Below are 23,374 nucleotides of genomic sequence, written 5' to 3' on the forward strand. Positions count from 1 at the left end.
TGGCTCCACACACACACACACACACACACACACATGCACACACATGTACACACACACATACACACACACACACACACACACATCCATCCTGCTGACTGATATTACCAGGAGAAGATTTCACAACAACTCATAACCTTATGCCAATCACAACCATGTTATTGTCTGGCCGGCAGACACTGGACATTGTTAACACACACAGGACGTTGTTCTCACCCACACACAAAGACACACACACACACACTTGCACACACTAGAATTCCTCATCAGCCCAGTCAAAACTCTCCTCTGTTTATTGCACTGAGACGGAGGATCCACCTTCCCCTTGAGGCTAGGATCTTCCAATATTCAGAAAACATCTGAAACCCTAAAAAGACACACTTTAAAAAGGTATCCAAACAACTACAGCCACCCCGTCTTTTTCCTTCTTGAAGTAAAATTATTATTTGTGCACTAGAACAATCCGTGACCATGCAGGGGTCTGCAACACACACACACACACACACACCGACACACACAGAAAAATCCAGACCCACACACACAAAGACACACACACAGACACACACATCGACACACTAAAACACATTTGAAAACATATAAGCCATTTCCATTATCTGTCCTGCTGAGTGCCGACTAGTATTACCAGGAGAAGATTTCACAACAACTCATACCCTTATGCCAATCACAACCATGTTATTCCCTGGCCGGCAGACATTGGATATTGTTCAAACGCACACAGGACATTGTTCAAACACACGCAGACACACAAACACACACACACACACACACCCATCCTGAGGTTCGGAGAATAACAATAGGGCTGCTGTAAATATTTGACGCTCCTTAACAAAGCAGGAGGAGGAAGATGAGAAGAAAGAGGAGATAGAAGAGGAAGAGGGGAAGGAGAGGAGGAGAGGAGGAGAGGAGGAGGGAGAATTAATGCAACTAGTTTATCATTAAAATGTTCTTCATGAACAGAGCTGGAAAACCAAAACATACCCATCCTGCCTGAGCTCAAACCCTGTAACTGTAGAATAGTTTTATTACAGGTTCCTGACTGAGTTTAAGTTTATGAATGAAGAAAAAGGTTGTGCTAATCTCTTGTGAAAACCGTTCTGCCAATAGTGAGACTAACTAAACATTATTTTAAAGCTATGTGGACCAGAGTGTTAGGACTCAGATCAGTTGGTGGACCACAGTGTTAGGACTCAGGTCAGTTAGAGTGGACCACAGTGTTAGGACTCAGGTCCGTTGGTGGACCACAGTGTTAGGACTCAGGTCAGTTGGTGGACCACAGTGTTAGGACTCCGGTCAGTTGGTGGACCACAGTGTTAGGACTCAGGTCAGTTGGTGGACCACAGTGTTAGGACTTAGGTCCGTTGGTGGACCACAGTGTTAGGACTCAGGTCAGTTGGTGGACCACAGTGTTAGGACTCGGGTCGGTAAATACACATCCCTGTGTTTCTGTCCTAAGTGAAAAAGCAACAACATTTTCATGTTGGTATTAGTTTGTCAATATTTAGCACCCTGTATGTGTCTGGTTGTTGTTGAAGTTCCACAAGCGACATTCTCTCTTTCCTCATGCTTTCTGGATCTGTCAAAGCCTTGCTGATAATCATTGATCTGTGAAAACCTTGGTGACCAGTGATCTGTGGAAGCCTTGGTGACCAGTAAACTGTGAAAGCCTTGGTGATGACCAGTACTCACCAAAAGCATTGGCGACCAGTGATTTCACAGAACCTTGGTGACCAGTGATCTGTGAAACCCTCAGTGATGATGACCAGTGATCTGTGAAAGTCTAGGTGATCAATCTAGATCTTTAAAATCCTTGGTGTTGTCTCCAATGATTCCTTTAAGCATTAGTGATGACCAGTACTCAGCAAAAGCCATGGTGGTGACCAGAGATCTGTTATGCCTTGATGTTGACTCTAATGAAAATGTAAAGCCTTTTTGATTTAGTCTGTTATTTTGGTTCCAAATAGCTAGATCTAGGACTCTCAGGGAGGGATTATTTATTAACAGAAAACTTCTTTCTATCTGCCACCACTCAGTGATATGAATGGGTACAATAACATCTTAATGTGGTCCCATCCATCATATCTCAGTTTTCAGCTCAGACAATGGGACGCTGGTTCAAAAGGAAGTTTATTCTGCTCTTGCACAAAACACACAAAACTGAAAGCGATCTAAATCGTTTCTCCCATTAGCATTCAAGGAAACAATCAATACATTCAAACTCTCTCACAAAACCCACAAAAGCCCACCATAATGAAATCCTTTTCTCCCAAGGAATAAAAGCTAGCATATTTCGATCCCAAGTGGAAACCAACCGCCTGGATGAATATCATGGTGGTCCTATGTGGTTTTACAGAGCACAAACAATGTGGCTCTGAGGTGGGAAGAGGTTGTGAACGAGGCGTTGGGAACCAGCAGCGATAACCGGCTATTGTTCTCAGTCCTCCTCTCAGCAGGTATTAGTGCCTCCCTTGAAAAAAAGGCTTTTATTTTCACACTGAGGCGCACCACAGTGTCCTCCCTGGGTGCTGGTTTAGATGTGGCGTGTATGTCTGTTTCTCCGTGTCCTAGGAAACCCTCAGGGGTCCCCGAGCTGAACTTATCATCTCTCAGCTGGAGGAGCAGGGCAGTGTTTGTGTCAGAAGCAACCGGCCAGCTGAGGGCTGAGGCAACCCGCATGCCCGTCTGTCACTGTCAAGGCCTGCTGGTCCGGATCCCGGGGGCCTCTAGTCAAACAGACTCGGGAGGTGGAAACCAAAGCAGATGCCGGCCCATTCAGGAGAGGCCAGGGGAGTGGGCAAGGCGGGGAATACCAACACGCATTTCAGTGCCCACACAACTGGGTGACTGGTGTTACCTAGCATCAGACGTTGTATGGACAGAATACCAACAATGAGAGTGTTAGGAAGCAGCTAGAAGTGTTCATGGACTATAAATAGCTCCCAGGTCCTCTCCCGACATGGTGCCTCCTGACTGGGAATCTCCCAACAGTGTATTCCTGCCTCAGGCCGATGCAAATTGGAGCCTGAGGGGTGATCAGCATCTCATATTGTACAGGTGTGCCCTGGAGGGCTCTGAGTGAAACCTTTACATGGAGTGACACACGTGTCTGGAGAGTGAAAAGCATGACACCGGAGCTGGAGAAGAGATGGGATACTGGCAGCCATTTTATAGATCCTCACATACATTTTCTAAAAACATTACAGGGTTGAGGTTTTTGACTTTCGTAACTGCTGAGCATTACAATAGACTGAAGAATATACAAGGTGCATTGTGCATATCTGATTGCTGAATTTGATTTTAGATTTACAAGTTTTTCTCGCACCAAGCTATCTGAACTTATACTAGTCATGGTTGGATTACAGACATGGGGTCTCCATTGGTTTTGACTTGGGCTTCAAACAGAGTCTGTGGGCGAGGCTATAGGGTTGACATGGAGAAGGGATTCGAACAGAGTCAGTGGGCGAGGTTATAGGGTTGACATGGAGAAGGGATTCGAACAGAGTCAGTGGAGAGGTTATAGGATTGACATGGAGAAGGGATTTGAACAGAGTCAGTGGATTGGTTATAGGGTTGACATGGAGAAGGGACTCGAACGGAGTCAGTGGATTGGTTATAGGGTTGACATGGAGAAGGGATTCGAACAGAGTCAGTGGGCGAGGTTATAGGGTTGACATGGAGAAGGGATTCGAACAGAGTCCGTGGGCGAAGTTATAGGGTTGACATGGAGAAGGGATTCGAACAGAGTCAGTGGGCGAGGTTATAGGGTTGACATGGAGAAGGGATTCGAACCGAGTCCGTGGGCGAAGTTATAGGGTTGACATGGAGAAGGGATTCGAACAGAGTCAGTGGGCGAGGTTATAGGGTTGACATGGAGAAGGGATTCGAACAGAGTCCGTGGGCGAGGTTATAGGGTTGACATGGAGAAGGGATTCGAACAGAGTCAGTGGGCGAGGTTATAGGGTTGACATGGAGAAGGGATTCAAACAGAGTCAGTGGGCGAGGTTATAGGGTTGACATGGAGAAGGGATTCGAACAGAGTCCGTGGGCGAGGTTATAGGGTTGACATGGAGAAGGGCTCGGGGGCCGGATCAGGATGCAGGGTTAGTCCAGAGAGACTGACAGGGGGACAGACAGGGAGGAAGTTCCCATCAGAATGGAGATTGCCTTACACCTCCTCTATTTCTGGAAACAGCACATTTCCTACCCCATAACCCTAACCCTGAGTCACAGCAGGCCACATTCTTACTATAATCTTTACCCACTCAGCACTGCACCGAGAGGGAGCGGGAGACAGTGGACATTTGCAATAAAAACACAAATTTGGTCCAACAGGGAGTTGGACATGGACTTAGTCAGAGTCTCCACTCTTTAAAACACTCATCTTTACGCTACTGGACTCACAAATGAACAAAAAACATTCTGTTGATATTGTGGTCTTAGATCAAACAAATCTCCACATGCACTATCCTTCAAAAATATTCTTAGAGTTCAATGCAAAATCCCCCAAAACACATGCAGAGCAGAGCTATATCAACTAAATATCTAAATATACAGAAGAGCTGATATTTAAAAACCCACCTATATGACAGGGATTTTTAAATCTTCCCAAAGAAACCAAAAGAAAACCAGCAGGTTTTGGGGCTCTGTTCACAAACCCTGAAAGACCTCACAGAGCCCAAAGAAAGCAACATTAAGAGGCTTTATACAGTACACAGTGACTCTACAAAATCACAATGAACAAAACTTGTAGTCAGATTTACAACACATTTTTTTACAGTGTAAACAAATGTGTTACTTTCAAGAAGTTAAGTGGTACATATTCCTGACAGGTTCCCCCTGCAGCTACTGAGGTCTGAAGTCGATGTCTCGCTCAGTCTTTATTGGAGTGGACTGAGTGGTGATGTACAAAATCTGGTGCTGTTCCATGTTGAAACAGAATCAGTCGTTGGGATACAACTCAGAACATCTCACATTGCCACCAAAACAATTGTACTATCACCAGAAACAGCACTTGTTTGACGGAGATCATTGTGTTCGTTATGAGGTAAACAACATTGTCAGTGAGTTAAGAAGAGGCCAAAGTTGGTGTGCATGTGTTAGCCTTACCGCATACCTTTGGTTGAGCAAGAATTTGTTTGTTATAGTGCGAATAGAAAATCGAATATAAATATTATGTAAAACAAATTCATGAGAAAACAAGAGATTTGACACACTGGAATGAATCAACCAAAATCTCAAAAATATAATTGTAATCCCACCTTCTCCCAAACTCTGTGGCACAGTCCCTGACCGCTGTGGCTGACCCCAAATTAAGAAAGACCTGGCTAAGTAATGACACATGGGTTTGCTATCCAGAGATGTTGACATAGTTAGAATATGTGGCTATGTGCACCCTGACCACAAGATGAGGTGGAAACGAAGCTGCACTTCCTAACCTCCTGCCAAATCTACGACCACATTCGAGACATACATTTCCCTCAGATCATACAGACCCACAAAGATTTTGAAAACAGATCAAACACAGAGGAACTCCTGTATCACAACACTAAGATTTGTGCTCCGTTGCCATGAGAAGGGTAACCAGTGGAGCATAAACAACATAAAAACATTAAACATCAGGGGCCACATTCAGGTCCATTTGAACCTTGTGTGCATTTAACTGTTACTTTCTATTTATTTCACTTCTATCTTATTTTTATTATTATTTTCCACTTGTTGTGGCAATGTTAACCAATATTCCCCATGTCAATAAAGCCCCACTGAATTGAGAAAAAAAGAGAGAACACACGGCATATTCTCCACAAAGAGAGGCAAAAGAGGATCTTCAGTTCAGATCAGTGTGAGACTCAAAACCTAACCAACCAAGAATCCTACAGGCGGCTGGGGACTGTTTGGATCGGCTTGGGTAAGAACCTGGAGGGCATTATGGGAGAAATCAGAGATGGAATGGAATCCTGCAGTGTAAATGGAGCCTGGACTGATTTTCACTGACTGAGTGATTGGGTTCTGTGGTACCTGGCTATGCACCACTGATAGACAGGCTGGGGCTCAAATGGCTCTCTGTTCACTACGTAGGGCACTACTATAGACCACAGCTCACTTTGCACTGTGTAGGGATTAAGTAGACATTCAGGGCATCAGACAGACAGACAGAGACAAAAAGGCCAAAGCGAGAGTGGCAGATACAGACACACTGAAAAAGTAAGTGAAAGACAGAGATGGTGACAGCGAGAGAGAGAGAGTGTGTGAGAGAGAGAGAGAAGAATTCCAGAGTTTTTCACCAACCCACAGATACACTCTTGACTGACAACTGGACATTAAACTCTTTTCAAAATTGTCAGTGTTGGCGGGCCGGACAAGAGGAGAGGGAAGAAGGAATTCCAGGGATGTGCCAAGAAATTCTTTAGGGGAAATCAACTTTAAATACCAAGGAAATAAAATATATAAACAATACGAAGGCAATAAAATGCTTATTTTATTTGGCATGAAACCTGCAGATAAAGCCATGAAACCTGGAGATAAAGCCATTACAACAAACCCAAACATGCTTCTCTTATAGAACTTCACTGGAAGCTAATAACTTCATAGAACAGGAGTCACATTTACATTGAGTAATTTAGCAGACACTCATATTCAGTGCCAGTTGAAAGTGGCGAACGATGCAGAGGTTAAATGGGCTGGATTCAAACTCATTCATACATCTTCCATATGAACGTCCAGCAGAAGGTAGACACACAGCTCAGCCACGGTGCAAAGGACACTACCACGTCCAGATCCTGCTGGGTATCTGTTCTACCAGGTACCCTACAGGGTCTTCACAGTTTCCCATCTACCTGGTAATGACTTACACCTACCAAGTTTCGCAGGTCTAGACCAGCCCCTGACTGAAAGGAGAAGAATGAAAACAGCGGAGGAAGTGTCACCAGATCTACATTTGAGGCACCGCACATGCAGCTCTGCTTCCTACAACTATGAATATACGCTTATTGGAAAGAAGCCAGTAAACACAGCTAAGTGGGTGCTACTATAAATTGATAGCTGAATATCTATTCCATATACAGACCATCTCCAGGACGGCTCTGGGGTTAAGTACCAGGGATTTATTGTCTTCAATAACTCTGCGCTGTCTTTTGCTCTCCCTCCCTATCGCCCTCTCTCTCCCTCTCTCCCTCTCTTCCTCTCTCCCTCTCTTCCTCTCTCCATCTGCTGCTTTCACTTCAGAAATGTTGGGAAATGAGAGGAGAGTTATAAGAGAGGGAGAGGATGGGAGAGGTTGAGGAGATGTGCTGCCTTGGTTTACTGCTCAGGCAGTTTATAATAATCAAAGCGGGAAAGAGGATCTTGACTGGGTCTCCTGTTACATATGGTTAAAGGGGGTCTCTGCTGGGGCTCAACCTCCTGTTACATATAGTTAAAGGGGATCTCTGCTAGGGCTCAACCTCCTGTTACATACGGTTAAAGGGGATCTCTGCTGGGGCTCAACCTCCTGTTACATACAGTTAAAGGGGGTCTCTGCTGGGGCTCAACCTCCTGTTACATACAGTTAAAGGGGGTCTCTGCTGGGGCTCAACCTCCTCTTACATACAGTTAAAGGGGATCTCTGCTGGGGCTCAACCTCCTGTTACATACAGTTAAAGGGGATCTCTGCTGGGGCTCAACCTCCTTTTACATTTGGTTAAAGGGGATCTCTGCTAGGGCTAAACCTCCTTTTACGTTTGGTTAAAGGGGATCTCTGCTGGGGCTCAACCTCCTCTTACATTTGGTTAAAGCAGGAGTGGGCAAATCAAGGTCCTCCATCCGGCCCATTGGTAGGTAATAAAATGGTTTTGAAGGGAAGTCAAACATAACTCACCAGCCAACAAACCCAATAGACAAAGCTAGACACAGAAGCCACTTTAATTAGTGGGTCCCAAATGTTACACTTTTTGCTGTTTAGTGCAATACCCACACAAAGCTGGGTCAAAATAAGTGCACTCTTAAAGGAGTAGGGTTGCATTTGTGCTGAGAACCTAGTGTAGAGTCAGGGGCAAAACACATTAGAGTAAATCTGTACAGATTCAGATTGGGACGGTTTGCAGCCGATTGTGAAGCGGTTGGAATGAAAATCAGTACCTCCAAATCCGAGGCCATGGTCCTCAGTCGGAAAAGGGTGGCTTGCCCACTTCAGGTTGGTGGAGAGTTCTTGCCTCAAGTGGAGGAGTTTAAGTATCTAGGGGTCTTGTTCAAGAGTGAGGGAAGGATGGAACGGGAGATTGACAGACGGATCGGTGCAGCTTCTGCAGTAATGCGGTCAATGTATCGGTCTGTCGTGGTGAAGAAAGAGCTGAGCCGCAAGGCGAAGCTCTCGATTTACTGGTCAATCTACGTTCCTACTCTCACCTATGGTCATGAGCTTTGGGTCATGACCGAAAGGACAAGATCCCGGATACAGGCGGCCGAAATGAGCTTTCTCCGCAGGCTGGCCGGGCGATCCCTTAGAGATAGGGTGAGAAGCTCGGTCACCCGGGAGGAGCTCAGAGTAGAGCCGCTGCTCCTCCACATTGAGAGGGGTCAGCTGAGGTGGCTTGGGCATCTGTTCCGGATGCCTCCTGAACGCCTTCCCGGGAAGGTGTTCCGGGCCCGTCCCACTGGGAGGAGACCCCGGGGAAGACCTAGGACACGCTGGAGGGACTATGTCTCCCGGCTGGCCTGGGAATGCCTCTGTGTCCTCCCGGAAGAGCTAGAGGAAGTGTCTAGGGAGAGGAAGGTCAGGGCATCTCTGCTTAGACTGCTGCCCCCACGACTCGGCCCCGGATAAGCGGAAGAAGTTGATGATAATGATAGATTGGATAGATTGACTAAAGTGACTGGACGGGTTGACTAAAGTGATTGGATGGATTGACCAAAGTGACTGGACGGATTGACTAAAGTGATTGGACGGATTGGCTAAAGTGATTGGACGGATTGGCTAAAGTGATTGGACGGATTGGCTAAAGTGATTGGATGGATTGACTAAAGTGACTGGATGGATTGACTAAAGTGACTGGACGGAATGACTAAAGTGATTGTACGGATTGACTAAAGTGATTGGACGGATTGACTAAAGTGATTGGACGGATTGACTAAAGTGATTGGACGGATTGACTAAAGCGATTGGACGGATTGACTAAAGCGATTGGACGGATTGACTAAAGTGATTTGATCGACTGACTAAAGTGATTTGACAGATTGACCAATGTGATTGGATGGATTGACTAAAGTCACTACTGGAGCGAAACGCAGCCGAGCATCCTAGGACTTACGTTAATTTGTAAAATGTGGTTATGTTCAGTTTAAAAAAAATAGCAGGGGTTTTACCACTGGAACCTGGGCCTAATAAATGAACATATTCACAGATACATAGTGGGGATAACAGGTAGAAAAGATCCAGAACTTGAATCCAAAGACAGCAACTATGAGGTGATTTCCGGGGGTGTCATTTGCCATTTCAGTTTGGAATTATATTTTCCATTGAAAGGCAGATGATCTTTCTATTGTTCGAGTATTTTTTCTCATTTCATGCCATCTTGTCAGACAGTGTATGTGTGTGTGTGTTTGTTTACGTGCGTCCCATTATGTTTGAGTCTCCACTGTGTAATCTGTACTGTTTCATTGTTCAAAAAGAAAAACATCAATCTCTAAATAAAGGTGGATGGTTTGGTAGCCAAACACAAAGACAACTTGTGTTTTGTCACTGAACTGAGAAGAAAGGCAGTATAATTATTTGGAAAATAACTGTTTCCACACCAACAAAGCCACTTTGATTTTAAAGATATTTGAGAGCAGTAGAAAGAGTTGAATGGAAAGAGACACTTGGATGAATAGATACAGATGGCTGGATAGAGATGGATAGATGGAGAGAGATTATTGAGGGATATATGGAGAGAGATGGATAGAGAGATGACTGAATAGAGATGGATAGAGAGATGACTGGATAGAGATGGATTGATGGAGAGAGATTATTGAGGGATAGATGGAGAGAGATGGATAGAGAGATGACAGGATAGAGATGGATAGAGAGATGACTGGACAGAGATGGATTGATGAAGAGAGAATATTGAGGGATAGATGGAGAGAGATGGATAGAGAGATGGAGGCAGAGAAAGATGGATGACATAAGAGAGAAAAGAGAAATATCAACGGTAAGATGGTTAGAGAGAGATGGATGGGATGAAAGATGAATGGTAGAGAGAGATTGATGCATATAGATGGTTATATACAGACAGACGATAGACATGAATGGAAAGAGATGGATGGAGAGAGATGGATGATAGAGATGGATGATAGAGATGGATGAAAGAGCCGGAGAGAGAGGTGTATGGAGAGAGGGCTAAAGTAGAGGCACTGTGCCACAGAAATAGACAAACATAATATAAGTACCTTTAAATAAAAGCCTTCACATGTTTACTGAGTACATCTGGCTGAATACAGTGGGTTTGCATTACAGTCAGTTTCAGTAGCATAATTGGACACAGTCAGTATTTGGAGCATACATTTTACTCTAAAACAGAATACTTCCATTACAGTTATGTGAAATAGTAACTTACAACCTCTGAAACTTGTTCTTTTAAAAATGTTGAGATGACCTGTCCTATTTTGTAATAATTTTGCCCATGAACCCATGTTAATAATACAAATAATTAGGCACTAACTGTGAATGAATTCTGTGTAGAAAACAACATTATCATAGAGAACTTTTTTCTTACGTGGTCCGATTTATTGGTCTTATTCAATCTGTAACGGGTTCTGAAAGAAACAACAGACTTCTTGCCTAGTCATGTCAACTGTTCTAAAGGTTTCTGAAAGAAATAGCTGTGGTTTACTGCCTGGTCATGTCCACCCTGTTCTACAGGGTTCTGAAGGAAAGAGAAGGCACTCTTGTCTCACAGGAAAGGGTCATAGTAGGTTGCAGCTTAAACTGTTAATACTCTTGGTACCCTAAAATAGAGGGACCAAAAACAAAACATGCAATCCAATATGGATGAAAGTACCTTCAAATCCAAATAGGCAGTCTGCACTTCATAACCTCCTTAATCGTCTTAACCCCAAAAATTTCCCTGTCCAAATACTTCCAAATCAAATCCAACACTGATAAACTCCAGTGTCTGTAAGGTAAAATACTTCAGTTGTGGTTATTCTGATTAAAATTGAGTTATGACATTCTTTCTCTCCACCTGCATCTGTCTCTCCTACACGAGTCAGTTCATGATACACACAAACGCACACACACACACAAATGTACACATACTATTGAACACGTGCATGCACATACACACATGCACAAATCCAGACGTGTCTCCCTGGCCCAGACTGCATTGACATGCTGCTGTTATACAGACATGCAGAATGACAAGCAAAAAGCTTTAGATCATGTCTGTGTCCAAAATGACACCCCAGGATCTCCCAGAGGTCATAGGACATCGTTATAGAACCCCGGGCTTTGGAAAGACCTAATGCTTCAGAATGAGATTAGGGTGGCATTCAAGACACAGCATAAAGTGAAAGGATTCTGGCCCCTCCTCTTCCTCGTGGGTTGGGAGGATACAGAGGAAAACGTTGTGTGTGAAACAGCGCTGTTTTTTCTCTCATCCCGGACACATTTCCTGTTTTCCTGACAGTGTTTCTGCTCCTCAACTTCCTACTTTCAGGGACAGGTTGGGAGGGGACAGAAAAGGGAAGGAAGAAATAGAGAAAGCTATAAAGAGAGACGGAGGGATACAAGTGGAGAGACAGATAGAAATGTAGAAATAGAAAAGAGTGAGCGATAAAGGAGAGAGAGAGAGAAAAGTAGAGGGAGATAGAGTGAGAGAGAGAGAGAGAGGGATGGCGTTCTGTTTCCTGGGTTCTTTGTTGTTTAGAAACAGGAAACACAGGAAGTTTTATATCAACAACTAACCCTTTCTAAGAGTCTCGTTTAGGCATCAGGAAGCGACACAACAGACTCTGAAGAATACAAAGCCTTTCAACGATCACTGGAGTCATAACCAATGCTTTCAGAGGTCACTGGAGTAATCACAAAGGCATTCACAGATCATTGGAGTCAACACAGCGGGTTTCACAGATCACTGGTCCACACCAGGGCTTTCACCGTTCACTGGAGTTATCACACAGGCTTTCACAGATCACTGGAGTCGTCACCAAGGCTTTCACAGATCACTGGTGTCAACACCAAGGCTTTCACAGATCACTGGTGTCAACACCAAGGCTTTCACAGATCACTGGTGTCAACACCAAGGCTTTCACAGATCCCCCGCCCCCCCACTCCGCCTGGAGCTCCCAGGATCCATCGGGGGACAGAGACAGGGACAGGACGTCTCTTCATCTCTCCCTCTCTGTCTTGGTTTCTGTCTGTTTATTTCTGTTTCGGGGGCGGAGGGAAGGGCAGTTGGGTGGAGGGTGTTAAGTAAGGATGTTAGGGGGCCGTCGGTCTCTGTTTCCTGTCCCTTTGCAACAACCTCCCTGTGTCCCGGACTATTCAGTCTCTTCCTGTACCTGACCCACTACCCAGCACAGGACAGAACTATGTCTCTGCACTTCCACTTCTCTCCCTCCCTCCCCGTCTCACCCTCTCTCTCACCCTCCCTCTCTCTCACCCTTCATGACTCTCCTTCTCTGTCTTTCTTCCACTGTCTCTCTTCCATTTCATTAATGTGTATTATTGTGAAGGTGCATTATTATTAATGCATATTAATTGTAATGTTTTTATTAGTGACATCTATTAATGTTAACATTGTTATTCATTATTATTGTCATTTACGTTTATTCCTGAAAATGTTTGCCCAGGCAGTGAAATAACTAACAGTATTCTTCATAGTACATGTTGAGATGTCTCCTAAAACACTCATCTGCAATCACTCTGACTGGAGCGCGCGCGCACGCACACACACACACACACACGCAGACACGCTAGTAGGATGTCCAGTCCTAACTGGACGTGACTCCAACCATAAACACATTCTGACTCATTCATCAGGTCGATAAATACAGGCCACAGCATAGGTGTCCAAACCTGTTCTGCGCTGGAACACAAGTACTGCGATGTATTGGCTTTACAGACTCTGATCAAAAGTAGAGTCCTATGTAGGGAATAAGGGCCACTGGTACACACTGAAGGCCAGGTATGTAGAGGGAGGGAGCAGAGAGAATGTGTCAGGATGGGGGGCGGCTCTTCCTCTGGCTGTGCCAGGCGTCACATTCTCATGAACCCACAGTGACCTTCCAGCAACAGGCTAAACCATATCTCACACCGAACAAAGTGACCTTAACCTCTCACCTCTGAAAGGGGGTGGGGGGGGGGATTTCATATAATGCCGTACCCAGTCAAATATCATATGACCACACAAGACATCGACCAACACGTGACCTTCCAACTACACTACGATCTGCCAGCTGGCAGCTCTATCCAAAGCCACTTACTTCAATGTGTGTATACACTTACCTACTGGACGGTCACAGGAACGCAACATTACCAACATCACCCCCCCCGAACCCAACATTACCAACACCACACCACCTAACCCAACATTACCAACACCACACCACCTAACACAACATTACCAACACCACACCCCCGAACCCAACAGTACCAACACCACACCCCTGAACCCAACAGTACCAACACCACACCCCCAAACCAATATTACCAACACTACACCCCCAAACCAACATTACCAACACCACGTCCCCTAACCCAATATTACCAACACCACACCCCTTAACCCAACATTACCAACACCACACCACCTAACCCAACATTACCAACACCACATCACCTAACACAACATTACCAACACCACACCCCCGAACCCAACAGTACCAACACCACACCCCTGAACCCAACAGTACCAACACCACACCCCCAAACCAACATTACCAACACTACACCCCCAAACCAACATTACCAACACCACGTCCCCTAACCCAATATTACCAACACCACACCCCTTAACCCAACATTACCAACACCACACCACCTAACCCAACATTACCAACACCACACCCCCGAACACAACATTACCAACACCACACCCCTGAACCCAACAGTACCAACACCACACCCCCAAACCAACATTACCAACACTACACCCCCAAACCAATATTACCAACACCACATCCCCTAACCCAATATTACCAACACCACACACCTTAACCCAACATTACCAACACCACATCCCCTAAACCAACATTACCAACACCACGTCCCCTAACCCAACATTTCCAACACCAAACCCCCTAATCCAACAGTACCAGTACCACACCCCCAAACCAACATTACCAACACTACACCCCGAAACCAACATTACCAACACCACGTCCCCTAACTCAATATTACCAACACCACACCCCTTAACCCAACATTACCAACACCACATCCCCTAAACCAACATTACCAACACCAAGTGTAAATGTACCAACACCACGTGTAAATGTACACACCAACACAGCCCATAACCGGAACACTTTACACTATTTTATCCAATCACAGGCCCTGACCTGACTAAACAGCATTACCCAATCAGAGTCCCTAGCCAAAACACACTACATTATGTTACCCAATCACATAGCCCACACACATAGCCCACACACACACACAAACACACAACCTTGCATTGCCTAGATGCACTAGTTTTAAGGAGTGATAGTATAGGCACTGGTCAGAAGTAGTATACAATAAGGGGATTAGGGTGCAATTTGGGATGGAGTCTGAAAGCGCTTGGCCCAATCAAACCATAATGGCGATATTGATGGCACTGTTTAAAGGAGTAAGTGTTCTGGCTGCTTGTTCCTAGGCAACATGAGTGGTTCACTCCATAGAAGGAGAGGGAGAGAGAACGGTGAAATCCAAGCAACAATAAGGCCCCACCCCCAAATTCAAACTGTCAAGACAGACACACACACGTTCTGTTAAAATTGGGGTCCCTTAATGTAAATGAACATAATAATAGAAAAAACTAAGGATCTGGCAGTTCTTGAAAGTTGTCCTTCAACACCTTTAGTTCTTGAGAAATCGTCTTCCAATTCTTCAGTTCTTGGCAGCTGGTCTTCCACATCTTCAGCGGATATTATCTTGGGCGGAGGGAGCACCGATGGTACAGCCAGGAGGGAGGTAGAAACATCTGACAGACAAACTCTAGGGGTTTTTATAGAGCACACGGCCACCTCAAATGTTCATAGTTCCTCCACCTAATGGGGTGTGCTGGAAAAGTACCAGTAAGACCCTGACACCTCAGCAAAAATCAGAAACAGTACACCTAGGATAATGCCTGATGACTCAGAATGACGTCCTCAGAATATATTTCAGTCTGGCACTCCTTCCAGTGCAGTCCTTGTGGTGGAGGAGAGGAGTGTAGTACAAACCAATGTAATTAGTGATCAGTTCAACCAAACTTTCCATTTGGACATTTCAAAAAGTCCCTTTACCCATTTGGGTTCTGGCTCTGGCCTAACCTGGGTTTATGGGACCAATAAAACGGAATTCACTGGCTTCGCACGCACTAATCAGATAGTTTGGTAGTTTTGTGACCAAAAAGTATTCGGGAGGTGTTTAAATTCAGACTCCTTGCAGAAAAGTATGTAATGTCTGTGGGTGTGGCCTAGTATCTGGCCGGACCAAGGTGTTGTGATTAATGTGCTGATGATATCGTCCCCACGGTTACAACAGAACGAATAACAACCAGAACCCCTGTATGTACAAGCAGCGTATGCAAGTTCAAAACAATCGTGTTCAAGATATGTGATACCAGTCTGGATAGTTGCAAGAAATGGTGTGTATTCAGGACGTAAGCAGGACGACAAACGCTCACTTAAAATCAGAGAGAGAAGAGCTGACAAGAGCTGATTACAGGAAACAGAGGGGCGAGTAAAGCCCCATCCACATCGATGGAGTTCGAAGTGGAGCGTGTCGAGCACATCAACTACCTCAGGGAACACATCTCTTTCAATGTGGAATTGCTTCAGTGAATCTGTTCACTGTGATCTGCTTCAGAGATTTGTTCAACCCAAGTTAATATATAAAGGCAGAATGTTTCATGTGTAACAGTCCTGGGAGTGTGTGCATGTGTGTGATGTGTGTGTGTGTGTGTGTGTGTGTACACTGTGAATTAATTATAATCCTTTTGAGTGATTGTCAAACTTAATTAGCTATGACACAAAGAAACACCTTTGCGTGTCACCTAGAGAGAAAAACATTAATTTATATATTACATTTACTGGCCTTTTATCCGAAGCCATTTACAAAACTTCCAAAGCAGAAAGCATCTAGCAACTAAACTCAGAGCTTTTATCACACATTACACATCACTCACTCACACACACAGACACACACACACGCACCGTCACATACACACACGTCAAGTCAGTTATAACACACCACAATTCAGAATTGGGTGCACCACAATGTACTGTACTAGGAACAACCATTCCATTAGATAATAAATAGAATACAAATAAAATAAAAAGAACAGAACAAGCTTTTAAATCACCCCAGGGAAAAGCAAAGCTTCAAAAGGTGCGTTCTGAAAATGTTCGCGTTTCCATCAGGCTGAAACTTCGGGCGGATAGTGCGCTCGTGGAAAATCAAGCGCTAGCGGAAAGGCAGTGACATCACTTTTCTGCACGTTTAATTTCCGATACATCCCCCCCATGCACAGTTGTACAGATGTGTACACTGTAACCATTCAAACACGGCAGACATAGCCTTCCATCTTGAGAGACTGACTTATACCTGTCCAAATGTTTGTTATCACATTCCCGAAATGTGGAAACAGATTTAACAGGCCGCCAGTCGTGAGGAAGAGAACTCTTGGATTATTCAGATAATCATTGATCAAGTCAGAATAACACACCAACCCTGCTCTCTCTGAGAAGCATCACCTCTCTCCTCCACTCAGCATTTCTCCTAAGTTGAATCATTTCCTTATTTATCCAAAGGGCTCTTTGTTTGGATGGTTGCATTTTTCCACATTACTGGTGCCACAGCATCAATGGCTGCCCTTAAGTTATTTCAAAAGTTATCAACTGGAGTTTTACAAGAGAAAGCACTGTTCATAACCTCAATAAAACATGTAGTAACTTCAAAAGGTAGGACAGCTTCAAGATGGGTTGAGTATTACCCTCTACTACAGACAAGGCTGTGCATAGCAGTGGTCAGATAAAGCAACACCACCTGTAGAGGATATATTACTAAGCCAAGCCATGCATGGTAATGGTCACGGTTATGGGGGTGAAGGAACTGTGATTCACACAACACACAAATAGAGCAAATGAGTTATATTCCCCAGGGTTCAAAAACCGCTTCAGTTCAAACACACGGCAGCAAGCATTACTGGAATAAATCATAGGGTTCACAAACTGCTTTTGCTTTCCATTTAATCCTGACAGTATACTGAAACAACTTACCTGGAAGTGTGCTTCGTACAGATGTCAAATCCTAATTTGATCAATCTGCTGTTTCTGCACAACCGGAAATACAAGTGTGTTCAAGGTTAAATTCTTTTTTATTTCTACAGTTATTTCCTGCAGTCACAACGTTGGTTAAAATTATTTACCTTCATTTAATTAGGCAAGTAATTATGAACAAGTTATTTTTAACGGTACTGCCCGCTTACATAGAATACATGATAAAACACATTTGTATGTATGATAAAGTTCAATACATACAATGCAGAATCCCCTGCTGCAGCACTACGAAAATAAAAATAAAACTTCTACAAAGCAAACCCAATCATTCATACCAAGTAAAACACATTCATCTTGCAATCAAACCTCCAGGAACGCTTTAAATTATTTGAAGGCTAAAATACATTCTAGCCAGAGCTTATTTAGGAGCTTATTGCACTAGCAAGGGACAAGATAAAGGAAGGCTTTTTACTTAATTCAGAAGCTACCCTCTGTGTATGAATTACAAACCAATCTGGTGTTGTTGTGTTGCAATGCATTTCCTCAACTCGACTAATTGATGTGAGATATGCTGGAAATTACTGCAGGAGTTTCTTGTAAATACACAGAAGACAGTGCTTCTCTCGTCTTACATACAGAGGCCCAATCCCACAGTCACGTCAGCACCACCACCAGCACAGGCCTCCAGTTCCCAACGCGCCACATCCAGTCCCGCAGGTTCCCAGTTGCCACGATCGTTGTCTCCCGTTTATTGAGTCCACCTGTTACATTGGTTTTCAACAGTATTTAGGCTCACCTTTGTCACTGGTTCATTGTTGAGTATTGTTTTTTGGTCGTAGGCCCCAGTCACTCTCTGTTTAAGTAATGTCTCCATTTCGTTCTCTTTTGTAATACTGCTCCAAGTCGTGTTTGTGTTTGCCTTGGATTTTGTTTAGAAAATTCTGACTTTGAGCAGATTTTTATAATTCCGCTCAATTATTAAATTCTGCGGTTTTAGCAAGCGTAGAAGCCGTAGCCTGCATATAGATTGTATCCACCTCTGTTGGAACAACTGAGGAGGAGAACTGAAAAGAAACCTCAGCAAAAGAGAGAGGTGGGAAAAGGCAAGAGAAAGAGGTTCTCTGTACAGAGTGATTCGATTACATGCTATTAATATTATAATTAGGTGAGTACATTTGAAAATGTGTTTTACATATCTTTCTCTCCTGGAGTAAGGGGATTAACCATTTCTACAGAAACACTGGAGAACTCGGGGTTCAAGGGACAGGGTCAAGGCCCCACCTTGCACCTTGGTTTTCACTTTGTCCACTTTGGGGTTTGATTCAGCCATGTTTCACAGACCCAGCGCTTGATTCAGCCATGTTTCACTGACCCAGCGCTCGTAAGTGCTAAGCTACCTGTCACCCAGAGGGTTTCGGAGACACATCCGTCATATGGTGGAGATTAATTAAAAATGAATGTCCTTAATCCCAGTCTCTGTAATACTATTAATCCCAGTCTCTGTAATACTATTAATCCCAGTCTCTGTAATACTATTTTCATACATTGTACATCCCAGAAACATAAATCACTGTCATACTTGATTTCTGCTTTGGATAAACTGAAGCAGGTGGATGTTTAGAGCACACATCAATAATTACTGTCCAATCCTCAATCCCTAAAGTTCTGGTAGCTTTCCTAAAATTCCAAGGACATCCAGAGATCAAAATAAGAGATCAAATTAAACATTAAGTTAGTTAGTCAGACAATCAATAAGTCAGTCAGACAGATAGTCAGTCAGTCAGAGAGGCAGCCAGTCAGTCTGCCAGCCGGTCAGTTAAACGGCCATGATGGGAAAGGATTGGATCTGATTTGTCCAACAGGACAATTAGGGGACGATTATGTTCCATAACAAATCTCACCTACCCCATAACAATCTAAAGGATTCCATATAATCACCTATCCATTACGCAGAGCTGATCTAATGCTTCTGCTTTTGTTGGTCCACTAGATACCAGGGCCCAGTAGACAGCTCGTCTTATTGCTCAAACACAGAGGGTGTGTCCAAAATGGCATCCTATGCCCTACAGAAATGCAGTAAACTACTTTTGGCTGGAGCCCCCTAAGCGCCCTAAACATAACACGGTCTCCCTATGGCCTCTGTTCTAAAGTAGTGCACTATAAAGGGAATAGGGAGTTGGTCAGGGTCAGAAGGGTGGAGGGAAGAAACTGACATCTGGTTCTCATTAGAAAACATATCTAACAGCCAGAGAGAGAGAGAGAGAGAGAATGTGTGAGAGAGAGAGAGAGAGATACAGAATGTGAGAGAGAGAATGTGAGAGAGAGAGAGAGAGAGAATGTGAGAGAGAGAGAGAGATACAGAATGTGAGAGAGAGAGAGAGAGAATGTGAGAGAGACAAAGGGTGAGAAAGACAGAGTGTGAGAGAGGGCGGGGGCTATTCAATTGCTGGTGATTCCACATGTTGACAGATATGGTCTCTCTGTCGCCCCTGACAACATTGTGGTCTGGGTTAATCGTAATGCCTGCCTTCCCAACTCTTCTAGATTATTGGTGTCATTGATGTAGCCTCAACCCAGGTTGGTATGGGCTTTACATAGCAGCGCTACAGTTCACTAATATGTGGTAAGGCACGAGGAGGAAGCAATGAGCCAACCATCCAAGACCAATCCCTCAGCCAGTCCAACCAACCTATTGTAAATCAACACAACATCTGAAATGAAGGTGCCCTTACTACAGCTGGGTTCTACCTAGCAATCTCAATGAATTCACTAACTTAGTTCCCTCTGAATAAGAGCGTCAGCAAAATTACTAAAATGTCATTGTAAAACAACCAAATGCACATTGTTCCCGTCCCCACACTGTGCACAGACCCCCTGGCCAACTCACAGTTGTAGAGACATTTCCTCTTCACCGTCCACTGTCCATTCAGCCCTCACTACACCCCCTCTCCAGTGGACCCAAGGCCTATTTCTATTGGACACCTGTGATGAGTGACTAAGGCCAGGAGATAAGATCAACTATTTATTTGGATTTTCGAGTTCTTATCCTTTCCTTCACACATGGAATAACGGTGAGAGAGACAGACAGACAGAATGAGAGATTGAGAAACAGGGAGACACAGAGGAACGCAAAGAGAGAAAGAAAGGACAGAATGAAGATAGAGAATGACAGAGGTGATCCACAAAGTCCTTTGTCTCGATGCTTTGGTCTGATAGGAATGAGGGACTGTTACTGGCTAAACCAACCCTAACCTCTGGAGCAATAACACCCTGACAATAAATAAAACCGAGTAGGCGAGGAGGGGCGGAAGAAGAGGAGAGAAAGGGAGAGACACAACGAGAGAGTGGAGAGCAGAGTGGAGTAAGGGAGAAAGAGGGGGAGAGGGAGAGGGAGGAGAAAGGGGAGTGGCCAAGACAGGGAGAGATTAACTCAAAGGAGAGACAGGGCTAGAATAACAGCCACAGCCTAGGGTTCAGTTTCTGGGATGATCAGATCAGGAAGAAGTATGCGTACAGAAAACACCCTGCTGAAGGCTAAAGGCAATATGTACTCTACTCCCTGGGTTGGAGAAGAGCTGGGCTTAGATGGGCCTCATTCAACTGAAGGGGATTTAGGGCAGGAGGAGTGCTGGGCTTAACAGAGCCTCAGTCAAATGGAGAAGATTTAGTCTGTGTTCTGTTTTGACATCCAAATATCCTCCTGTAAATGGCTGACATGCTGTCGTGACTCATTACAGCATAGATTAGAGGAAGAGAGAGAGACAGTGTGTGTAAATAATGCGCCGTTAAATTCTGCAGAGCCCGGCACATTAGTGTTTAGGGTCACTAAATATGCTGTGGATGTCGGACTCATGGGAACCAGGACAGTTGAAGAATTTAATTTTTCAGTACCGCTGATTAAAGAGAAGGTGTCTTCAGCAGCCAACACAAACAGGGTGATGCCCTGTTTGTGTTGGCTCTAAACAACCCTATTGCCAATAGGTTATTGGCTAAGTTCTGCTGTCAGTAAAAAAAAGGGTGTGGTATCAGTGGAACCTGATGCCAAGATGGGATGACAGTTGTTCTTCCTCCCATATCAATTCCCCCAAAATGACAGACACAGTTGGCTCCAGTTCATATTGCACTCAATTACTCATGTCAGGGCAAAACTCTGCCCGTCTGTCAACAGCCAAAACATCATTTGTAAATCATTATGAGACACTGTTGCTCTAGCTATCAATCTATTTATATTTCCTGGTGACTTATTGACTTTTCTGAAACCATATTTGTTTACTTGGTATTGTTTAGCAATCAACTTCTGTCCAACATATGTGCCTCTCTATAATAAATGTCTAAGTTATCCTCAACTATCCACAACGCAGCCCATTCCAGTATAGTTGGCTGGCTGCAAAGTGATTGGCAACCATGAGCGGGTTCAGGTGAACAAACAGCTGACTGCACAGCACTGGTATGTATTAGCCCGTGTGTGTTTAAGCCATGTGATATGAATGTGTGCCGTAGCTGAACATGCGAGTTACAGTGTAGTAACCTTTCTGAAGGTTATTCTCCATGGAATGGCACTGAACAGCTGCGCCTAAAAGGCCAACGAACACCTCAACAGGTCACTCCAGAAATACTTGACACACATATGTCTCTCTTTCAATATGCCTTCAGTTAAGTTGTGAGGAGCGCAGTGCGTTAACCCTTAGCTGAGCATCTCACAGTGAAATGTGTTCCTTCTGGCCAGAGCGGCTGTTAAAGTTATTCCTTATTGATTAGACAACAGCTGTTGACGAAGGACAGACTGAAAACCTGCTGTAAAAGAGCAGATGCATAGGGTCAGGCCCTTTAAGTGCATGAGGGCCCATGGGACGGGCAAACATGGACTAAAAGTCAACATTTGCACAGGCCCCCTTGATAATAGCCAACTGTTTCCTGCACGCTGGGACCCCAACATATTAGCCGACAGGGTCCTGCACGCTGGGGCCCCAACATATTAGCCGATAGGGTCCTGCACGCTGGGGCCCCAACATATTAGTCAATAGGGTTCTGCACGCTGGGCCCCTGGTTATTTGCAGAGAAAGGCCTGTATGCAGATATGAAGTTAAGGATATGAAAAATATTGTCAGTTTCAGGGGAGGGACCACAAATTACTAAACACAGGGTCAATCATTGAGACAGGTTTTTGAGAATAATATTGATTTCTGGATCAAGAGTTATTTTTAATTTTTTTTACCTGAATTGCACGTTAAATTTCACTCATATTTTGAGTGTACAATTAAGCTGATGAAAATCTATTAATATTACCATGGGTATTTCTGTTTCGGATATTTCATTCATAGGTGGTGTATCCTGTCCTGGGCTTGGGGAATCTTGATGTTGGGCCTGGTTGTTAGCCCAGTGCTCAAACCGCTTGGCTTCCTAACACCCTTCATTACCAGAAACTGGAGCGCAGTTTTAAAATCCTCTGAAAGCAAGTCTGATACATATCAGATTCCTTTTGTTTTTATTAACATTTTTATTTACCCAATTTTGTGAATTATTGCAAGACCCCAGCAAGTTTAGCAGAGCCAAAGCTGGATATGTGTTCTTTGATGCACATCTCACCAAGCTGTTCTGTTGTCACACTACTGGCTCAACAAGGAACTATTCTCTGCCACACACATTCCGGAGGAGAGCACATTTCTCTACCAACAACTGTCACAGAGTTTGTATGTGCCAGACCTACCACAATAAATTACCAGAGCACAAGACTAGGCAACGCTGTCCGGCATCAATCCATCTGCTCTGAGCAGACCTGAGACAATTTGTGCTCCGGGAATCACATGGGAATTTGTGGTCGCGATGACCCATCTAATGCAGACACAGCAGCTACGTGACAGTGAGTATGTGCAACCCAGGGCCCTATGGCCTGGGTTTTGTTTATTAATGACTACCAATTATCTTCACATCCAAATCTCTGTCT

General features: G+C 44.3%; 1 protein-coding gene across 2 annotated transcripts in view; it reads right to left on the reverse strand.

The window, feature by feature from the left end:
• Positions 1-23,374, reverse strand: part of flt4 (fms related receptor tyrosine kinase 4) — a 67,462-nt gene that overhangs the window by 43,030 nt on the left and 1,058 nt on the right. The gene's annotated exons all lie outside the window — the stretch shown is intronic.

The sequence above is a fragment of the Esox lucius genome, chromosome 4, assembly GCF_011004845.1.
Source record: "Esox lucius isolate fEsoLuc1 chromosome 4, fEsoLuc1.pri, whole genome shotgun sequence".
NCBI lineage: Eukaryota > Metazoa > Chordata > Actinopteri > Esociformes > Esocidae > Esox > Esox lucius.